Here is a 7,133-nt window from a genome sequence, read left to right as displayed (position 1 = left end):
GTAATAGGAGTTGAATGTTGAAGCATATCACGAACATAGCGTATTACACCTCTTCGATATGGGATTTCAGCTTCCCCTTGAATAACTTGTGTGATTTGAACCCGTGCATAATCATTTAAAATTATGTCACCATGATATGAAAAGAAACCAACCGCCTCAATTATGACACCCTCAGCCACAACATTGTCAATGTTATCCGAACATAATTTTACACATTGACTTACATCCTCATAGACCATTGGTTGTTCTTGATGTTCATAGTTGTCAATCGGTTCTTGGTAATTAAATATTAAAAAACATGTTCATTTAAGAATCCTAAAAAAAATTCGCCAAAGTTTCCCCTATTTCTACAACATTTCCAAATTTAATAACTATCTAATAATGCACGCAAGTAATTAAATCAGAAAACAAGAAAAAAATAATCACAAAAGCATTTAACAATATAATAATTGCCACCCATCCAACCACAGTATATTTATATCGCAGAACATACTTCACTACAGATGAATATCTAATCTATTCAAACTCCTCTAATAGCTTTATAATTAGTAAAAATTTGTTGGTCAATAATGTACCTTTAGCTAGAAATCAATAATCACCAATATTTTGATTCATTTTCTAATAACAATCCACAACCAACAATATTAATTAATGCAATTTAAAAAAATGTTCAAATTAAAATCATTGTTTCAATTGCTTTGATATTGCATTGAACAAAAAATAATAATTATGAATTCAGACAGGAAAATGAAATGAAACAAATTTAATACTTTTTCTGAATCCTAAGTCCAATAATCCAAAGAAAAATTAGTTAAAACAAAGAAAATATATATATATATATATAATTATGTATATGATAATGAAATAGACAAGCCACCATCCCAAAGACAAGTTTGTACAGCAAGAGCCTCTTTTTTTTGTTGTCTCTATCTATGTCTCCCTTTTATCCTAAACAACATTACTTGCAAAATAACTTAAACATTACATCTCACAACACAATCTTTGTTCAAAACTAACTTAAAAGATTCATTCTTAAAAGATTATCTTTCTCAAAATAATTTCAGTAGCAAAGTGAAAAATGGTCTTTCAGGAGTAAAATTCAAACAAATAATACCTCAAATTTACAACCACATGCTGTCATTAGAAAAAGTTTTCAATTCATTAAATTAAAAGAGACCATAACAACGTTATATGGAGAAGACGAAGAGCAAAAGATCACCATTTAATAACGAAATTTTATTTTATGCAGCAAATAATAGTTGTTGTAATGCTAGTGAGGTAACTCAACTATAATTTGTTTTTAGAAACTATTTGGCAAAACAAAGTATTTTACAGCAATGAGACTAAGGTAAACACTCGCAAAAGAACTAGAAAATACCTTTTTTACTCAATTTTGTAAAAGTGTATAGGACTGTAATGGTCGGCACGATAGGGATAGCAACCTAAGGCAGGGGAAAGAAAGTCATAATCAGCACTCAAATAGAGAAATAAAGAATATTTGTTCTTGAGAGAACTATCAGTATGAAATACTAAAAAACAATTTTTTTATATACTATCAAGATATAATTAAACCGTGTCTCAAGTAATAGAAAATCAGTCCCTACACCGTTACTAGAGAAGCTCACTGTCATAAGACAATGCTTAGCACATTCAGGTGTAACAGAAGATCAAAACATCAAAAGACCAAATGAATTTTTAAAATCATGCGAGTCAAATTACCAATTAAATTTCAGCCATTTTAAAATGCTGGAACTACATGGCTAACACCTGCAGATTTCAGCATGAACGCTACAAGTGACATGAACTAACCAAGAAAAAAATAACGACACGACAAACCTTCTATTTAATAAAAAGAATTTGGTTTTATGTGCTTAAAATAAAATAATGAATTCACAAAAAATAAAAATGACTACATGATTGATCTTTTTATTCTAAGTTAAGCTTGAAAGTATATTTCAATGCTTAATTGACACATCAATGGTCTACTAAAACTTAGAAATAGGTACTGAAAATTTGAACTTAAGAGATGAGAAGAAACAACCACCAAGCTTTAAAAACTCACATTGTTTTCTTTCAAGACATAGCTTTGCACAGGCTCCTTTCCTTCTAAGCATGAAGTTGCTTGACCCTAACCTTAAAGCTCAAATTAATGGAGTTTAAAGTGAGTGTGAAACTCAAAATAAAATAGAAGAAGAACTCTAAGATATTCAATGGCAGGAGAAGGAAAAAGAGGAGCACAAACATACCATGGCTTTTGATGCTTGAAACCTAGTTTTCCCAAGGTGCATCCATGGAGAGGAAAGAAGATTTATAATTGAAAAAGACCATTATTAGTCAATACAATAAATAATTAGTGATACAACTAAAAAATTAGAAATTCTTCACATAAACACTTTCACATTTCTACGCAGCCCCAACCAGAAAAAAAAAATGGTGGAAAAAATGCAAAACAGGGAAAAAAGAATAAAGAAAAAAGTATACCTTTAATAGTTTTATGAACTGCTCCGACAGATTTGGACGAATCTGGAATGGATGATCGAGTCTCATGGGATTTGGGCAAGGGTTTCTGGGTTTGGGCGAGATGGTTAGGTTGTCGAGGTTGTACTGGTATGATGAGTACTACTGTGATTTTAGGGATGACTTTTTATCCCGGTTTTTAACTAATAACCGGGATAAAAGGTTCCCCTAAAAAAATTAATCCCTGTTTGGCAAACCCATAAAAATTGAATCTTGAACTTATTTTTTTGCCTTTAATATTTTTTTTTTAACATTCTACCAAACAAAGCCCTTGTCTAAAAACATATTTGCTACATATTTGAGGTGTCAAATCTAAAAGTGGGATAAAAAGTCTCAAGGTATCTTTTATCCCATTTTTTATTTTTGTTAACTAAAAAAGTGGGATAAAAGGTCCCTTTTCTTGTAGTGAGAATACCTATCGCTGATTATACCATGCCAGTCTAAATCCAGTGTTCTGACAAATCAGGGAATAAACTTTCGAACATATAATCAAGATTATATTCCACTGTGCTGACAACACTATAATCATTAACAAATTCATATGTTCTTGACTTAAATAAAATTTATACATTATATATATAATCATGAAATAAATCATGTCAACCATGCAACATAAAATGTTATTTTTGATCTTTATTAATAAGTAAATCTGATTATATTGAAATGAGCTTTGTTTAGGGCATAAAACCCAACAAACTCCGACTTGCACTAATATAAAACAAAATGTGCATTTCAAGGAAATTTTAACACCTTGATATACAAATCAAGTGTAGTAGTAGTGTACTCCTCGTAATAGGATCTGACAGGTTGAATTAAACACAACCTTCTCTCCACCATTACTCTTCCTTAATCACAAAATCCTTGATAATGTGAAATTCCTCTCTATATGTCTACTCTCTTGGGATACTGGATTCTATACTTTTGGCAACTACTTTTTAGTTAATCAGGAAATAACACTAGTAGTTAAGACAAGTTGGAACGGTGCCACAAATGTATAGAACTTTCCTTAGACTGAATAAGTACCATTTTTGCAACTTTAACATTCAGTCTCTCTCTGGTAGACCAAGAGAGTTCAGATAGGTTTTTACACTTCTCTAAAATCACTACTCCACCCCCAGAGTAATTACCATCTTATCGGCAGACTTTCTAGCACAAAGACAAGTCTCGAAATCTGATGTGGTGTACTCTAAGAGTTTTAAATACTCCCTTATTGACTAACATATAGTTCCTCTTCTTAATCTTAAGATTTACTTGATTGTCTTCCAATGTTCCTCTCCTGGATTAATCTGATACCTACTCATTACTCCCACTTAACAGTAGGTGTCTGGTCTAAGGCATACTAAAGCATATCTGAGACCTCTCATTGTTGATTTATGGAATTATTTCATGGCTTTATCTTTTCTAGAATAGTTGAGACTTTTCCTTAGATAAATAAAATCTATGCCTAGAAGTCGAGAAGCTTCTATAGATTGCCATTAGAAAGAAAATGCTTCAGCATCTTACTAAAGTAAGTTGCTTGCATTAGAGTAAGTAATTACCAGGTATACCACAAGCAATAGGTTTAGATAAACTCAAACCTATAATACTAGGAACAAGAAGTTTTGTTAAGTCCATTGAATGGACTTATTAACGAAAATTTCCTTTTATGTCTTTCCAATAGAAAACTTTAGGTTATTCCATGTGAATGGATCAAACCATAGTTCTATTGGCTTTTCCTCTTAGTTTCTTATCTTGACAATCCATTTCTTGTATAAACTCACAATGGATTTTAATCACTAGTGTCTTCCAAGTCATAATAAAGTGAGTTCCTAGAAACCCTCCCACTACGACAAGGTACCGTGAATTATTTCTAAGGAAACTAAATGGTATTAACCTCTTCGGTTGTGTCAAGACAACAGAGGCAATGGGATAATCTTGTATCGAATAAGATGATAGAACACTTATGGAATCAAAAATAAAATATCTCCTTTATTTGCTACTTTATTTTCAAACTTATTCATTTTCTTAGAAAAGCAGTATTTGTTTAAACAAAACACTTTCTTATCTATTGATTATGGGATGTTCCACCCCTAATCACTTAGAATAGCTAACAAACATGCAAACTAGGGTTAACAGTTCTAGCTTTTCTTAAGATTTCAATTAGGTCATCCATGAATCTAGAAATGGTTTGGTAACACCCTAACTAACATAGGCGTATGACGTGATTTTTAAACATGCTGTGCAGCTCGTTGCTAATCAACGAGGTTTATGGAAAATGTGATTAATTAAAATTTTTGCTTTTTAATTAAACTTATAAAATAATATTACAAAAGACTCGGGATCCCGATTACAAAATCATTTACAAAAAGATTTAACTGTTTATACAAAATAATTGTCGCCTAGCGACTAGTTACAAAATCAGCCTTGCTGTCCCGAGGATCGTACTCTCCAGGCCTAACCGCCCCGACATGTACAATCTTCATAAGCTCGCTCACGATCCATCAGCTTTAGCCTTGCCTTTACCTACACATAAACGTAGAACTGTGAGTCGACAGACTCAGTAAGAAAAGCATAATAATATTCATACATAATCCCGGTCATGATCAGACGCCCATACCCCTGATCATAACCCTAACTGCCGTGTCCAACACGATACTGAGTCCCACTACTGTCGTGTCCAACACGGTACTGAGTCACTACTGCCGTGTCCAACACGGTACTGAGTTCTGAACGTTCATAGGGACGGTACTATTGACACGTAACAGCCTGATCGGTCGAACCGGTCATACTCCGGCTGCTAGTCATACTCTAGCCTGTACCGACGTGTTACTGTATCCACCTGATCGGTCGAACCGGTCATACTCCAGCCTGTACCGACGGGATACGTCAATAGTACGGAACCACCAACCTAAGTGTCAGCCTGATCGGTCGAACCGCTCATACTCCAGCTGCTGGTCATACTCCAGCCTGTACCGACGTGACAGTGTTGGATGGTTCGAAGCCAACATACATAACTAATGTAATCTAACAGGCTTCCTACATGCACGCTAAACATGTAATCTACACATGCATACTGTTATACTAACTTACCTGGATTCCGAATTCAGGTGTGCCGGTCAACCTGACTGGAACTTTAACTGCGCGGCGGATTACAGGCTCCTAAACCATAAAAATCACAACACTATAAGTGATACGCTAAATCACTTCCCGGGGACTTAAACTAGGAACTAAAAGCTTCCCTATCGATAAAAAGCATGGCAATATCCCGTAAAACATAAAATCGAGGAAATCTAGGGTTTCAGAATTTTCCCCAACCGGTAGACCGGTTGCCCAACTGGAATTCCGGTTCTGGGAAAATTCAGAACCCCCATCCAGAATTCCGGATGCACAACCGGAATTCCGGTTCCTCGAAGGCAGCAAACTCAAAAAATTCATAACTTGCTCAAATCAACCCCAAATCACATGAAACCTTCCAGACCTGTTCTAAACAACCCCTAGAACATTTCTAAAGCAACAAAACCACCCAGAAAGCACAGAAACGAAAAGTGCCATTAAAGCTCAAGCTTTGAGTTCTAAACTCAAACTTGAGTAAAATCACCTAACATGCATTCAAACCAACTCAAATCCTCTTAAACAAGCATAATATAGCCTCTGGAAACAATTAAAAACATCAACAATATCACAGCAACAGATTCAATTCATTTCTCTTTGAAAACCATATTTTTGAGTTAAAAATTCCCAACTTGAAGCAAAGCAATTAACATGCATTACTAACAACCTAAATAACTTCAAATTAACAAGCTTAAATCACAGAATCTTACAACAAAACACAGCAGCAACAACATCCAAATAATTCATGCATAACTCATATTTTCACCATTTTTATTCAAGAAAATAAAGGAAGAAGCTAGGAATCACATACCACAATCAAGAGATCACAAACTTAGGTTGAAGCTACCTGAAAATCAATGAAAATCCCAGCCCTAGAATCCCATGCAACCAGCCGAAAAAGAGAGAGGAAAAAGAGAGAGTTTCTTTGAAAATTTTCTATCTTTTTTCTAACTTGTGATTTTTTTGATAAAAAAGAAATAAAAGCTATTAAACACAACACTCCATTACAGCCAACACTTAGCATAAAAACACATTTATTTTTCATTAATAAACTCACTATAAGACAAAATACTAATGGGGCAAAAAGACCATTTTGCCCCTCCACACTAAAACCACATAAATAACACTAAAGGGGTATTTTTGGGAAATTCCAAATTCCCGGCCATTCCCGACATTCCCAATGTCTAATAACCCGTCCCAAACTACTAACATACTAAGTTGTGATTTCTACTGAGCCAAACACCGAGTTCCAAAATACCGGGCACCGGAATGCAAAATTATGCAAATTACTACATGACATAAAAATGCATCTCTGAATTCAATAATAACAGTATAATAAATTATTTAAATAGCTATAAATAATTTCATAATTAAACGTGATTAACTGCTAATTTCCAAATTAAACTAAGCGGTCTTTAGAGGTTTACACTAAGTACCCAACCATTGCATCATTCTGAAATTTTATTACCATAGAAGGACTTAGGCGACGACTAGTAACTAATCATCAATATGCAACTCGAATTTCT

This window comes from Cannabis sativa, chromosome 1, assembly GCF_029168945.1.
Source record: "Cannabis sativa cultivar Pink pepper isolate KNU-18-1 chromosome 1, ASM2916894v1, whole genome shotgun sequence".
Lineage (NCBI taxonomy): Eukaryota > Viridiplantae > Streptophyta > Magnoliopsida > Rosales > Cannabaceae > Cannabis > Cannabis sativa.
Note: the sequence above shows the minus strand (reverse complement) of the source record.